The sequence below is a fragment of the Phacochoerus africanus genome, chromosome 11 (assembly GCF_016906955.1).
Source record: "Phacochoerus africanus isolate WHEZ1 chromosome 11, ROS_Pafr_v1, whole genome shotgun sequence".
In the NCBI taxonomy this organism is placed as follows: Eukaryota; Metazoa; Chordata; class Mammalia; order Artiodactyla; family Suidae; genus Phacochoerus; species Phacochoerus africanus.
The window spans coordinates 130,165,805-130,181,414 of NC_062554.1; the positions used below are offsets into that span (position 1 = coordinate 130,165,805).

General features: G+C 56.3%; 1 long non-coding RNA gene across 2 annotated transcripts in view; it reads left to right on the forward strand.

Moving 5' to 3' along the window:
* The window catches only part of LOC125111304 (uncharacterized), a 92,970-nt gene extending 79,752 nt beyond the window's left edge, over positions 1-13,218 (forward strand). Inside the window, exons 4-5 of one of the 2 annotated variants that reach the window (XR_007130853.1) lie at positions 11,315-11,546; positions 12,564-13,218. This is a non-coding gene — a long non-coding RNA (uncharacterized LOC125111304). The remainder of the gene's footprint in view (positions 1-11,314; positions 11,547-12,563) is intronic. The other variant, XR_007130854.1, reaches the window with a different exon arrangement.
* The last annotated feature ends 2,392 nt before the right edge of the window (positions 13,219-15,610 follow it).

Genomic DNA, 15,610 nt, shown 5'->3' on the forward strand with positions numbered 1-15,610 from the left:
GCATGACAAAGGGGGCGATGCTAGAAAAGAGCAAGAGGCACAGGGACCTACAGGTGAGAGAGGGACAGACAGAGAGAGGCAGAGACAGACAGACAGAAAGGGGAGGGAGGGAGACAGAAAGCGAGCGAGCGGGAGGTGGGGCTGGGCCAGGAGGCCTTCATCTGCCTCCCAGGAGACCTGGACGTGGTCAACGAGGAGATCAAGGGTTTCTGAGCAGGAGCGCTGCGAAGAGCCGTGTGTTAGAAAGTGAATTCTGACCCCGGTGGAGGAGGATGGGGGGGACAGAGCCAGCGGGCAGGGACACGGGAGGAGGCTGGGGCTCTCCCCACTAAGAGAGGAAATAGAAGCCAAACAGTCTGTGGGGCAGGGCGATCCTGTCTCGGGCAGTCTGAGTCTGAGTTGTTTGGGGCGATGCCCAATAAGAAGCTGAAAATGCTAGCATGTGGGGCAGAGGTCAAGGCCTTGAGGGGCACCACCTCCAAGCCTGGGTGGGACGAAGAGAACATCTAGGAGGTGGCTTCAGCGGTCACGTGCAAGGAAGGCCCAGGGGGCGGCCGTGGGGGAGGACAGGGAGGTCCCCACGAGAGACCCAGGTGGAAGGAGGGTCATCCGTGTGCACGTGGAGAAGGCCATTAAACCTGGAAAGCGTCGGTGTTTGAGGAAAAGGAGTCCTGTGGGCAGGGCGTGGAGCCTGTTTAGTCTTGGGGGGGGACACTGCTGTGGGAGCCACATGCCGCCTGCAGAGGTGTTGATGAGCGTGGAGGAGGGAGGAGGAGGACGGGGACCGCGACGTGGTTGGCGAGGAAGGCAGGGAGGGCTGAGCCTCCGAGCGCCTGCAGTCCCCTGCGCCCAGCTGTCACCCAACAAGAGAGCCTGGCGCCACCCTCGGCGGTCCTACTGGGGCTGGAGGGCTCCAGTTCCCTTCCCAGAGCCCCATGCCCGCCCAGAAGCCACTCTCCCGAGCACCTCCCTCACTGTTGCCTGGTGATTCCCAGTGTGGCCTGGGACCGGGCAGGACTGTCCAGGTGTGTGTCCTGTCCCAAGCAGACAGGAGCTCTCTGAGCATCAGGACCTGTGCCTCCCCTCTTCCTGTTGCCTTCAGTGTCCTGGACAAGGCCCATGCGTGCCAGGGGCAGACACCCCACATGGCACTCGGTCTCCCAGGCAGACAGGGTGCCTCAGTTCTCACTTCTCCCAGCAGGAATTTGGGCCAATCCCACGAGCACGCAGACTTGTGGCTGCCCCAGACTTCCTGGTTGGACAAGATCACTCAACACAGGTGGCAGGGTAACGCCCTCTTGGCTACTTACCTAATCTGCTCCAAACAGATGAGACGCCCGGGATTTGGGGTGAAGGGGCAGGAAAGGTTGTTTTCACCCAGACCTGCTCAGCCCACCTGTCCCAGTGTTTCCACGTTATCAAATGTTTTCTAGTTCCCATGGCAACCGAATCACAGAGCCAGGATTTGTTATTGTTCCAGGGGAAAAAGGGAAGGGCCGCAGTGCAAGGGCTGACGTCCGAGCACCGTCCACCAGCCAGGCAGCTGAGTCACCACCACGGTCTGGTGCGTCCATGGAGTCACCTCCCTGTGGTCTGAGGCTCCCACTGGCCCTCCCTCTTTGGCAAGAGGCCGGTCCCCAATCTGCGCCTGTCAGCAAGTGTGGGTGCCTGGGTCCAGGGGTGCTGAGTCCTGCCCTGGGCACTGTGGGGGGGGCTAGCGGAGCAGAGAGGGAATTTCCTGCCAGAGCCAGGACCTGCCTTCAGGGAGCGGAAGCTCAAGGGGCTGGGGACACATTTCTTGTCCTTTCAGAGCCTGTGTGCACTCACGGATGGCTTCTAGGGTCCCCTAGCCATTGGCTTACAGTACGACCTCAGCCCAATCACCTGGGCTCTCTGAGCCTCGGTCTCCTTAGGTACATGGTGGGGAAACCGGCCCTTTCTCATCAGCTCGACGGGAGAGAAATGAGATCGTGCCTATAACGCGCCCCACGGCAGCCCAGTTTCCACAAAGCGCTCCTAAGCCTGCACTTATGGCCATTCCTGATTGGCCAGATACTGGGCCCATCTCAGGACCACCTGGAAGGTGAGGCAGGGGGAACTCCCCTGCTCCCTGAACACACGTGCCACCCACCCTCAGGCAGCCACCCCGCAAACCACCCCCACCCATCACCACCAGGACCAAAATAAGAAGCTTCAATCGTTCTGACCCAGTAGAGGTCAATGCGTCAGCCAGAGGGGGTGGGTCAGCAAGGGTTTGGGATCAAAGCAGGGCCCCTGAAACGGGCGTCCCAGAGAGGTCCTGCTCTGGACGCCCAGATCTGCCCCCGCTGCTAAGGACGCCCTTGCTCTAAGGCCATGCTGGCCGGGTGCCTTCTGATGACAGCCTGGTTTTCCGGAGAGAATTCCCACCCGTGAAAGGGTGCCGATGGGCGAACACGGCTCTGGTGCCCACCGGACCGTCCTGGGGGGTGGCTGAATCCGGACCGCAGCGGTCGTGCCCGGTTGTTGTGTGAGTCACCCCGGAGCGCAGCAGCTCAGAGCATCTAACCAACACAGCTTTCTAGCTTACAAAGTGGAAACCCGGCCCCCGGGATGGGATGACCGCAGAAAGGAACGACCCCCAGAAAGGAGTCCAGCCTTCCCCTAGGGGAGCCCCGTAGACACCCACTCTGCAGAGTCATCCAACAGACCCCCAGCACGTTCCACGCTGACCTCTGCCAGACGCCGTAGCCAGGCCAGCTGATAGCGGCCTCCCTGGGGCTGGCCCCACGCGTGCTTTGCAGATGGGATTGAGAGCCACAAGTGAGTCATGGCATGAATTGAGAGGGTGGGACAAGCATTCCTGATAATTTGACAGAATAGAGTCATATATCAGAGCCCCTGGTGGGGAGTAAGAGTGAGTGTTATTTCACGAGTCTCGTGTGAACGTGTGTGTGTGCGTGTAATGTATGGACACACGCCGCGTGGATACAGCAGTAGAAAGATGGCACATTCTGATTGTGTCATCTGTGGGCATTTAATAAAGGAACTGTTTACAAAGACGTGGGCAGGGTGTAGGGAACTCACCAGAGCTGGGGCAGGGCCAGGTCAAGGAACTGCGGGGCTTAGTTATCAGCCTCAGCCTTGAAAGCTTGAAGGCAGAAGGTGTTTCCAGAACTTGGAGACGGAGAGAGTCATGTGGGGAGAGCTCGGACAGGAGCTGTGGTCATCAGCAGAGGGAGGAAGCCAGCCAGCTCGGGGCAAGCCGATGGGGCATAGATACTTACTCCCGCTCCTCCCTCTCCCTCCCGACTCCTGCCCGACTGCCCACAAGCTGAGTGTGGCAAAGCCTGGGGCCGGAGCCAAGGACCCCGTCCATATGTGGAGAAGACCAGCAATACTGTGTGCACGGGATGCCGTGTAAAATGCACAGTGCTTCTCTCTGCGATTCTCGCATAATGAAGTCTTAAAACCCTGGAAGGGTGTGCCTGACACTGACCTGACTGCCAGAAAGAGGCAGAATGTTTCGGAATGGCCCCAGGTCAGGGCTTCGGGTGGCAGCTAGTACCCATAGGAAGGCATTGTCCGGCTTTCCCTGGCAACCAGGAGCGCACCCATTCTCCGGATGTGACCTTCCCGCCAGCCCAGAGATGACCAGCAGTGGGGCTGAGCGCAGCCCACAGTGTTCCCAGGCGGGGGCTGAGGCCACAGAGGAAGAAGGGCAGGAGGGGAGTTGGGGGGCGAGAGGAACCAAGGGGCTGTGGCCGGGACTCCCACACGGGGCAGTTGCCTCAGCTCCTCAAGGACAAAGGGCAGAGTTCTATTTCCAGCTCCCCGTGGGAGCGGGAAACGGCCTTCTCGCTTTCCACACACTTGCGGTCGGCTCACTAATCCTGGGCTACGTGTGGTTGTTCTGGACTCACACAAAACCGTCTCTGAGCCTCGTTGCCACGGCCCCCACCACTGCCGAGCCCATTGTGGCGGGTCACATGCTGGCGACTCCACGCCATCCTGGCCACGTGAGACCAGGCTCCAAGGCCGAGCCTCCTGAGCCCCAGAGCATCGGCCACGAGCCCGCCCAGCACCCACCTTCAGGGGTTCCATTCCCAGCAGACGCTTCTAGAAGGGAAATCACTTCCTCTGATGACTCAAACAAACAAACAAACATGCTCCTGATAACAGAGCTCCCTCTTTTTGCCCCCGCCGCTTCCTCAGGCAGCGGAAACAACCCTGCCTCCGCAGACCTGGGGCCTCGGACTCTCGCATCCACCCGGAGGCGGAGGTGTTTACCTGGTAACAGGGTGGACAGCATGTTGCCCTTTGAACGCTCCTCCTGCAGAGTTCCCTCGTGTCTCTCTGCCACATTCCTGGTACTGGTCAGGGCCGGGCCAGAGTCTCACGGACACGGGGAAAGGTGGTTCCTGCCCGTACCCGTGGAACCTTGGCCCAGACCTGGGTGTTAGATCCCCAAAACGCCCCAAGGAAATGGCTCGCCCATGTCATCCCTCTTAAGTCAACTGAACAGGAAGCGGCTACCTGACTGCTTCATCAGTCTTAACCAGGGCATCAATAAACCGTAAGTCAGAGGGAAAGAAAAGCGAAGCCCGAGAGGATCAGGTCTTCCCAGCGGTGTGCCCGCCGGCTTGGAACATGGCAGGTGGGAACCAGCGCCAGAGGCCGTGCCTGCTTGGCAGCCCTGCCTGGCTTCTCTTAATGCTTCCTGGCTCTGCCTTGACCCATGTGGGCCTCACTCCCTCTCAGCGCCTTGCACTTCCCGCCACACTTGGGCAGGGGCGACCATCTCTCGACAACTTGAGAGGCAGCAGCTCTGTCTTGTTCATCTCGTGCTGGCCCAGATTTCCGTGCCCGTGCCTGGGCTGTCAGCACGCACCGTGACATCTGTCTAGGGCTGGAGGAATGCATTTAACATTCGTTACAGCTAAATTTTTCAATGTGGAAAAAAACAATGAGGAGCTAGCCATGGCTTTCCAAACTTTGATGTTTGGGGAGTGAAAACCCTGACTCCCAAAAAAAAAAAAACTAACATAAGCCCCAAACTAAATAAAAGCAAAGCAGGAGGACACCCAAGTTTGCCAGGTTTAGCAAATAAAAATGCCAGATATACAGTAAGATGGAATTTCGGAACACTAAATACTGCATGGGCCATACTTACCCTAAAAAACTCACTGGCTGTTTGATGTTTAAATTTAACTGGGTGTCCTGATGGTAACACGTGGGACCCTGCACACGTGGGACCCCAAGGGCACCCTGGGGCTCTACAGTCTGGTTTGTGAACCACTGTTTTAGGACACTTTGTGAGGCATCCACGGCCGCTGTCCTTGTCCCATCTCTGGAGCTGCTCTCCCTCTGAGCAGGTGTGAGGCCTCCTTCTGAGCACCTCTGCCTGGAGCCCAGGTGTCTGTGTGGGCCCCAGGCTGTGAGGAAAGGCGGCTGCTAAAACTGGGCTCAGTTTCCCAAAGCGTCAGTGTGTTAAGTGTCAAAATAACTCGATAGGCAGCCAACCCTTATGACAAAGCTTTGCCAGCTTGCGCAACCGTTTCAAGTCAAACATAGATTTCTTCACACCTTGTTTTCACCAGAATCTTTTCCTGAGAGACTTTCCCTGAGAGACTGTTCCATGAAGGCACATGACGGAACCATGGTGGTTCTGCTTCCCTCTTCTTGCTCCCAGCCCACTCCTTCTGGGGTGAACACAGAGGCCACCACATCCAAACCAGTCGCCCTGGTTCTGCAGGGTGGATCCTGGTGGCCTCTGTGGGACCAAGCGGACATCATAGGGGAATGCCGCCCCTCCCTCTCTTGAGCGCCCCCAGAATAAGCAGTGAAGGGGCCCCTCGGAGCATCACGTGAACTCCTGAATGCCCTCTAGGAGGAGCTGGCTCTGGAGAGGGAGCACCGGGGTGGGCCCTTCCCAGGGGGCTGGTCCAGCGTGTGGTCCTGGGGGGATGGTCAAACAACGCCCTAGGCCCACTGTCACCCAGGCTCGGCCCCGGGGATGCTCCGCCTTGGGGCTTTGACTCTCGGGGGAGAGGAGGGCAGTTAGAGCTGGCGCTAAAGGATGTCACTGGATGTCCCTCTGCAGCTCTCAGGTTCCATGCTTCCCAAACTAGCAGTGCTTTTGGAAAAATAGGGACACAGGAGTTCCCATCGTGGCTCAGTGGTTAACGAACCCGACTAGTAACCATGAGGTTGCGGGTTCGATCCCTGGCCTCGCTCAGTGGGTTAAGGATCTGGCGTTGCTGTGGCTGTGGTGCAGGCTGGAAGCTGTAGCTCCAATCGACCCCTAGCCTGGGAACCTCCATATGCCGCAGGTATGGCCCTAAAAAAAAATACAGGAAAAAAAAAAAAAGAAAAATAGGGACACAGGCACCACTTCTTCCAGATAAAAGCCACACAGGATCATGGTCCCACCACGGTGTGTGCAATGGCCAGAGAAATGTGGGCAGAAGGGGTGAGTGTCACTTCTGGGTGGAAATGGCCTTAAAATCCAGTTCATCTTTCACCACGTTTCCTCCAACTGTCACAGAAGCCAGCAGCTCTCCAGATGGTGGCCACTCCATCTGGGTCCTGGAATAAGGACACCTCAGGGGAGAGTCCAAAGCCAAGTCTAGGTGACCACTGGAGTCAACTAGGAAGAAACATCTGTGGCGTCAAGCCCCTGAGAGGCAGGGGCTGTTTGTTATTGCAGCATAACCTCTTCCCTCGGGCTGATACCCAGGCCTTGTTCCACACCTCCCGTATCTCAGTCACCATGGGAGCCTGAGCAGAGGCATTTTTCCAAGTGTCACTCACACACTTGTGACTTTGGGGATCAGCCGGGTTTGGGCAGCCCCACTTTGCTCCACACTGATTCTCGGGGGTGGCCCTGAACTGTAGGGTTGAATGGTGGCCTCCCCCCAAATGGACCCACATCCCAACCCCTGGGACCTGTGAATGTTACGTTACTTCAAAGAAGCATCTTTGTAGGTATAATTAAGAATCTTAAAAAGAAGAGAGCACCCCGATTATCCAGTAGGTACCATGACAAGTGTCCTTATGTAGAGCAGGCAGAGGGGGATTTGAAACAAAGGGAACAGAGGATCCAGAGGCAGAGACCGGAGCGATGCAGCCACAGGCCGAGGCACACCGACCACAGACAGAAGCTCGAGGAGGCAAAGAATGCATCCTTGCCTAGAACCTCAGTGGAGAGTCTGGCCCTGCTGACACCTGGATTTGGGGCTGCTGGCTTCCAGAACTGTGAGAGAATACATTTCTGTTGCTTTAAGCCGCCGTGTCTGTGGTACTTTGTTACAGCTGCCAGTGGACAGTGTCCACTCACCCCAGGGGTGCTCCCAGTCTCACAAGGCAAATCAGGGCTGTACCAGAGAGGGCTGGGCAGCAGGGATTAGAGGCAAGGCAGCCAGAGCTGGGCTTCCTGCTTGGGAAACAGGCTCGTTGGAGGGGAAGTTGGAGCCGCTTAGTGGAGAAGGGAGAGAAGGATGCTTTGGAAAAGGGACTGGTAGCTGTGAACACCAGGATGGGGGCCTGGCGGGTACTCCAGCCACAGAAGAGTCACAGGATCAGCGCTGGGGATGATTGAGTGGAACAGGAGAGATGGCAGACTTGGCCTTGAAACCCATGCTGGCCTTTCTTCATATCACTATTTATAAAGCCAGAATGGTAATTTGAAAAATTGCCTATGATTTCACCATAAGCCAAGACGGTTAAATTCAAAATTATATCTATGCCCTGACCACAACCACAAATTTCATATATATAATGCATACATAATTTATATATACAGAGATATTAAGCCATCAGAAAATTATGGGATAGACAGGAATTTTTTCTTTCATTTTTTTTTATTGTTCTTGAGGTTGCAACACTTTAATAAACAAAAGCCCAAAATGAGAAGTTTTGGGTTAATATAGAAATAATAATGAGCTACTGAGTGTTCTTGAGAAAGGGTGGGTAAGGATGGCAAAGAGGAAAGGTGATAAAAATGTCAAGGGAGGTAGTGGCACAGTCCTGCGTGTAAAGGAGCGGAGAGGTGCGGCAGAGGCTTGCAGACCCAGAAAGGGTTGCGCAGCATTCCAGAAGGGAGGCCCACCCAGCGACCGGCGTGAGGACGCAGCAGAGCTGGAGCCCAGCCTGCAGCCGGGGCCTCCCAGCGCTGGCATCCTCCGGGGGCTGCCGCCAGACGCCCGCTGCGCTCAACTGCCCTCTAGTGGCCAAAGCCGGGAAGCCAGTCAAGGCTTTGAGGGCTGCCTCCTAGGAGTCCGAGGGTTGTGGGAGCCCAAAAAGGGAGCACTTGCTTCCACTGAGCATGGTAGTTCTCGATAAGGGGCCCAGTCCAACTGGCAGAGGTGTGGCAGGCAAGGCATAAAGAGGGACACGGGCAATAGCATAAAGGCTTGAGCCTGTATTGCATCACCAGGGAATGCAGGGTATTTAGTAGGACTGGCCAGCAGGGCTTGTAGAGGATGGTATAAGATGAGACCAAGAAGGGGAGCTGAGGCTGGGCCTCTGAGGGGCTTCGAAATGCATCTGAGGCAGTGGGAAGCCTTCCAAGAGTTTAATCAGGGGTCTGGTACAGAGCCAAAGGGAGGTCACAGCACATTTGCACGTTAAAAACTCATTCTAGCAGAAGTGTGGAACGCGGGCTGGTGGGAGGGGGACCAGTTCGTCCAGGAGAGAGAAGCTAAGGCCCTGAGCTAGGCGGTGACAGTGAGGCAGAGAGACAATAACTCAGCTGGCCTTCATTCATTCAAGCCCCATGCCGGGACAGTGTGCGATGCTGGAGTCTCAAAGCTGCCCGCGGACACCCAGGCGCCCTCACCCCCTGCTTACAGAGGAGAGCCACTGGCCTGCCCGCACGTTTTGAGCACCGGTGATTCAGAGAGGTCCACAGTGACACTCACAGCGTCTTTAACTCTGCGTTTTGCCAAAATTACCTGAGGACTGAGCACACACTGAGGTTGGAGAACCCTCCGTCTGAAGGCCTTTGTTCTCCCTCTCCCCCTCCCCTCCCCTTCTCTTCCGCCTTCCCCTCCCCCTCCCCGTCCACCCACCCCCTGCTCTCATCCTTCCAGGCTCCAGGACTGGAGACAGGGTAATGCAGCAGAGAGCTGAAAGGCAGTTAACTGGTGAAGCTAAGCACAGGAAGCAGGTGGCCAGCAGAAAGGGGCTCTGGAGAATGCTGGGTCTTCCCATTCATGTACTGAGTGCTCTTGAACCTGAGGACCAGCCTGATGCCTGGATGGGAGTGTTCCGAATGCCAGCGTTGACCTCTCCTTGCAGGGCGGGGTCTTCATTGCCAGGGGGCATCTCTAAAATGTTAACACACATCGCCTTTTATACCCCACTTCGTAGCTGCTCTCTGCTTTGTACCACCCTTCACTGGCTGGAGTTGGACCCTAGTTTGTGTGTCTGGGTCAACCGCCTTCTTGTTTGTCATCAAAAACTGGCATATTGATTAGGTCACAACCCAAGCAACTAAATACTGTTATGTTCCCATTTTACAGATGAGGAAGACGCAAAGAGAGGCAGAGGGCCTCACCAGTGGTCACAGCCGAGGTGACAGAGCTATAGCTCCTAGCTACAGCTCATATTAACTCACAAGTCTGTGCTCCTGGCCACTTACCATTCCACATCCACTTTGCGATGGTCACACACCGATGCCCAGGATCACACTGGGGCGTGTTGACCTTTCACCATCTTTCTTCCTGTCCGCCACCCTCGTTCAACTTGTTTCTCACTCCCTGAAGGTTATTTAATGGCTAAGCGAATCCCAATTAAATATTAACTAGGAAGAAAGGCACCTGTGACTTCTCCCCTGGCACCTGTCCTTTCTGCTCGGAGTCCTGGTGTTTGCCACAGCGTCTGTGTTTGTGGAAGGTGCATGGGTGCAGACTCCTCCATAGGACTAATGGGAGGGCACAGCCTCTGATCTGGGGAAATTTATATCCAAAGGGAGTTGAGGCAGATGAACTAGGCAGCTTGCTCCTTGGCTCGCTAGCAGCGTGGTCAGCCAGTGTTTTTTAAACTGTGAGTTTCCACACCTTCGTGAATGGGGACAACGATGCAGTGCTTCTCACATCACTTTCTATTTCAATGGAAGTAGATAACATTTGAAATATCAGGTGCACGTCATGCACTAGAGTTTAGAATCGTTTCAGGAAAGTATGTTGTCGTTGTGTGCGTCTGCGCATGTGTGCACGCACACACTTGGCTACGATAGAAAATACATTGCTTCCTGTGAGTTTCGTCCAAAAAGTTAAAAAGCCACATATCTAAACGTTTTTCTCCTCTGGTTTCACAACACTTGTTTGCAGGAGTTTTATAATCCATGTTTTGCTTGAGTTAATATGAAAGTGAGTTTCCACCAGCCAGTCTACACTGCCGGCACTGGAGTGGGGCGGGAAGTGGGGGGGTGGGGAGAGTGCTGAGCCAGCACATGGAGGGAAGCTATTGGCCACAGAGCTGGGGTTGTGCCCATCGGCCACCAGAAGTGCCACCCAGACCGTGACCCAGTGCCTTGCCTGCTGGGCCTAAGTCCTCTCACTTCGTTAAGACTCTGAGGCCAGTGAACAAGTTAAATTGTTTCAATTAACACAGCTGGTTTGGAGTCAAACTATATTTTCCTAGTGCATATTTGTCATTAAAATCCTACTCTAAAAAACATTTTGAGGAGTTACTGCTGTGGTGTGAAGGATCAGCAGCGTCTTGGGAGTGCTGGGATACAGGTTCGATCCCCAGCCCAGCACAGTGGGTTAAGAATCTGGTGTTGCCGCAGCTGCGGCTTAGGTCACAACTGCAGCTCAGATCTGATCCCTGGCCCAGGAGCTCCATATGCCATGGCGCAGCCAAGAAAACAAACAACAACAATTGTATTTTAAAAATCCAGCTTATGGACTTGTCATCTATTCTTCCCTGCCTCTAACCAACCAGTCCTGACATATTTATACGACGGCCTCCTCGTGTCCCAGGCCCAGATCCACAGTGGTGTGGGTGGTAGGGTGGTCTGGCCAGCCAGGACATCAGCAAGCCTGGTTTAGTGGCTTCTCAGAGGCCCCTCCCCACCAGCCCTGCCCCCACCCAGCACCAGCCCCACTCTGAGGCTCTGATGCTGTGTCTTTATTCAAGGAAGAGCACCTTCCCCCGTTGGGCAGCCCAGACCCTGGGCTCCCTGGGACTCCTCACGCTGAAGCCAGGGATGTGCCCACGCCTCTGTTTATAACCAACCATCTATTTTTACTCGACAAACCTGCCTCCTGACCCACCTTCTGGGCAGGATGGATCATTTGTTTGTTGGTTTGGTTTCTGTTTTTTTAAGAAAGCAGGTATTAGAGAAGTGAGAGCGGGACGTGAAATCAGACTGCCTGGATTCTCATCTCAGCCCCTCCCCTGACAAGATGATGCCTTTGGGCAAGTTGTTCAACCAAACCCAGGGTCAGCCGCCTCCCCTGTGGAACGGAGGGTCCTGAGAGCACCCATTTCATCCCATTGCTGGGAGCGTCGAAGGAGGTGACTCAGGCGAGGCATTGGAGCCCCGCGCTTCGTGAACAGTAAGTGATCGCTGGGCGGCACCTGCCTTTACCGTAATGATGCCGCCTGTTGCAGCAGCCTTCCCGGCAGCCTCAGGGGGGCCCCACGTCTGGGAGCCACAGGCCCCGGGTAAGTCCCCACGCCCGTTTCTGCACCGCCCGCTGCCTTTCCCACTGCGGGGCCTCTCGCTTCCCCCGGGGCTGCTCGGCCCCGCCGCCTGCTCGCCTCTTCCTGGCCCGCCACCCGCCTCAGCCTCACCTCCTCTGCTCCAGGGCCAGCTTTGAGGGAGGCTGGCCCCTCAGTCCCTGCCGTGGTGCGACCACAGTAACTGGGTGTGAGAGGACCTGGGTTTGAGTCCTCTCTTTGCTAGTTCCTGTCAGGAAGCATGTCTCTTTGCTTCAAGTAAATCAGGATGGGCTGAGGAGGGGTCCTGAGCCTGAGACTCTGCCCAGGACCGAAGGTGTGTGACAAGGGCTCCTGTGCAGGGTGTCCAGCCGCTGGGCGTCCGGCAGGCAGGAGGAACACCGAGCCAGGGGGCGGGGGGACTGGAGGCAGGCAGTCGCCCCGCCATCTCCCGGACGGGGCTCAAGGGAGCCTGGAGAGCTCAGGGGGCCCCAGTGGGAGCAGGGCCTGGGGCGGGGGCCCTGAGGTCGATGCCCAGACACATGCCCTGGGCAGGTCTTGTGAGTGTGGGGAAGGTCGGGTGCCCCCCCAGATGGCTGACAGGTCACCCTCTCCAGGATCCAGGTGGTGCTGAAGGCCACGGTGCAGGGGCTGCCGGCTGCCGTGGTCCACACGGGCCCAGGCCCCCGCTCAGCCTGGGTTCGCTCCTTCCCGTGGGAGCCGTGTGGAGAGGGGTCTCGCTGGTCACCTACGGCTTTTCCTGCCTCCTGGGTAGACGGCACAGGCCAGTGGGAGCAAGGGCAGAGCTGGCTTGGCTCCAGGGGAGCCTGGGAGACAGAGGCTGGGCAGTGGGGTCCCGAGGAGGTGCTGGGCTGCTTAGACTCACTGTTCTGAGGCTCCTTTAACTCTTCCAGGAGGCCCTGGGCCGCTTCTTCTGAGACGTAAATAAGGAGTAGTTTGGAAACAGCCAAGCTAAGATGCTTATATTGTCATTACTGTGCCTTGGGTAAGTACACAAGGATGTCACTTAAATTCCGCATACTGTAAAGCGAGAGAATACACCGGAGAATTCACAAAGGTCCCTGAAGTCAGATAGCTTCTGAGGGGGAGTGGCGCGAGGATGGGCCCAGCGTGGCGGGAGAAGCATCTGCGAGGGAAGCGAGGGAAGGGAGGCAGTCACTTTGGCTCAAAACTGGCGCCACAACCGGACTTTGTCGTTTCCTGAACTGGGGCCTCGGTGCTCAGCCGATGTTCAGGGCTGGTGCTGCCACGACGGGGGCCCCAGCCTGAGACCCCCCTGCTCTGGGCCAGTCGTGGGGGCGTCTGGGGAAAGCCTTTGGTCACGTTACGTGGACAGACCAAGTTCAATTGTGGAGCAGGGAGCTGGTTCAAAGCTGCCCTTGGGGTTGAATGAGCCGAGGCAAAGAATTAGGCGTCACCTCAGAGGCACTTCCGTTACATTGCAAGAGATTCTGCAGGTTTGGAGGTTTCATATCCCCCATACCTCTCATCCTGTCAACACGTTAGCCCAATTATTATCCCTTTTTTGTTGTTGTTGTTGTTGTTGTTGCTGTTGTTGTTGTTGTTTCTATTTCTTGGGCCGCTCCCATGGCATATGGAGGTTCCCAGGCTAGGGGTTGAATCGGAGCTGTAGCCACCAGCCTACGCCAGAGCCACAGCAACGTGGGATCCGAGCCGCGTCTGCAACCTACACCACAGCTCACGGCCACGCCGGGTCGTTAACCCACTGAGCAAGGGCAGGGACCGAACCCGCAACCTCATGGTTCCTAGTCGGATTCGTTAACCACTGCGCCACGACGGGAACTCCTATTATCCCATTTTTAACTGCACAGAAAAATAGGATTTGCCCAAGGGCACATGGCCAAGTTGGGACTAGAACCCAGGTCCCGGAGACCAGGGCTGGCCCTTCTCCCCAGGGCCCTGGGAGGCTCAGTGTCCCGGGACTGGGGCAGGAGCCAGGATCAGACCCAGGCTGTGGCCAGTGGCTCAGAGGACAAGGACCTGACAGTTCCAAGCACAAAGGCAGGTGGCACATGTCTTGCTGGGTTGAAACGGTGTCTGGCGGCAGCCTGCGGGAGACCTGTCCTTTCTGTTTAGAGTTTTATGTGCTGATCAGAATTTCTGCAGAAGCAAGCATTACATAGCCAGACCACATAATCACGTTATTTCTCTGGGGGTGGGATGGAAATCTGTGCGCAGCCACGTCAGGGTCCTTCACCCACCAGCAGCTGCTTCTGGGGGCAGGTCTCTGGCCTCTCGCTTTCGGAGTCCCCTGATGCCCTTTTCCTGATGACGATTTCACCAGCTCCGATGTCCAGTTCTCGCAGCTCAGGCCCCTTTCTGGCAACCACAGCTGCCCTCCCCCGCCCTTCGAGGGTTTTCCAACAAACCTTTTCCCTCAGTTCCTTGGCAGAAGATGAGGGGTCACATGGCTGAGTGACCGGCGTTTTCTGAATCACGGAGTGGAAAGAAACACTACCCACAGAACCAGCACACAGGGCCTCTGTTGCAAGCCTGGGTAACAACTCGGCGGGGAAGTGATTCATCCGAGCCCACCCCACGTGCACACACGTGTTGGAGCGAGGGCAGTGCGGTGCTCGCCCTGCGCCGTGACTAATGGGGCTTCTCAGACAGAGGGCAGCCCGGACCCCTCCCAGGCACACCAGGGAGCCTGCTCCCCAGGGTCTGGGGCTGCCAGAGGGGTGTCTAGGGAGGTTTCAGGCAGCAGCTGGGGACAGAAAGTGAGGAGGGTGGAAGACCCGGGGGCAGGGGGAGATGCGGGAAGAAACTAGGCAGACAGGCGAAGGGAGAGTATGGACAGCCCCTCCTGAAAACCAGGAGCTGGCTCTGACTCCTCCACTTCGCATCCCTGGAGCCCACCCAGAGCCCACCAGCTGCAGGAGACACACGCTCACCCAGGTCAGAAGAGCCCGAGCGAATAATTCACCTGTTTGTGGGGTCCTTCTGAAGCCCGTCCCTGACTTCCTCCTCCCGAGAGCCCTAAGAGCACATCCGCAAACCCATATGGCAGGTGAGAATATTCTTCACAGAAACATGAAGTAACTCACCCAAGGTCACAGAACCGCTAAGGGGAATTCTAACCCAAGTCGTCCGGTTCCAGAGTCTGCACAGAGCCCCTCTTGTCCAGGCGCTGTCTTTCATATACATGATCTAACTTCATCATCGCAGCAACAACGCAAAGAGGTATCGTTATCCCCATTTTAAAGATGTGAAAACTGAGTCTCAGGGAGGTTAAGTGTGTTGCCTGAAGCCACACAGCTGGTGCATGGTGAAGGGGGGACTCCCCCCGGTCTGGCTGCATCCAAACCCACGATCCCTACCACCTCACCGTCTGGGTTCACGTCATTTTCTGGGACAGTGTCCCTCTTCTGTGTGCCCACTCCCTCACCTGTGGTTTGGATTGGTTAGAGTTTGAGTCTTGGTTGTTCCCCACAAGGTCCTTCCTTGTTGGAGAAACAGGAGTGAGGCTGTGCCCCAGGGCTCTTGGGATGACGTCCCCATGGGGCAACTTTGAGCGTTTTGTGCAGGTGGGGAAGGATGAGGGCAGTGAGGCAGTCCTGGCTAGCCAGCAGGACCCGTAGCTCTCCCCTGGCTCTGTATCGAAATCCCCTTTTAGGAAGCAGAGAGGCTGGGCGTGGCGGAGGTGCGGGGGTGAGGCCGGTGACGCTCAGGGGCAGCGAGGCTGAGAGGCCCTCATCATATCCAAGGCTGTGCTTTACCCCATGGGCTGCCTCCCTCTGGAATCAGCTTGAAAGTAGAAGGTAAATATAGGCTCTCAAACTCCTAGTCCATAAGCCACATCAATAGATTAGACATAGGTTTTATTTGGCTAGATTTATTGTTCTTGTTGTCACTTGAAGTTGATGTCTTTAAGCAAAAGGTGTGTATTCTCCAGTTCGCCACAGGCCCCACCATGCCC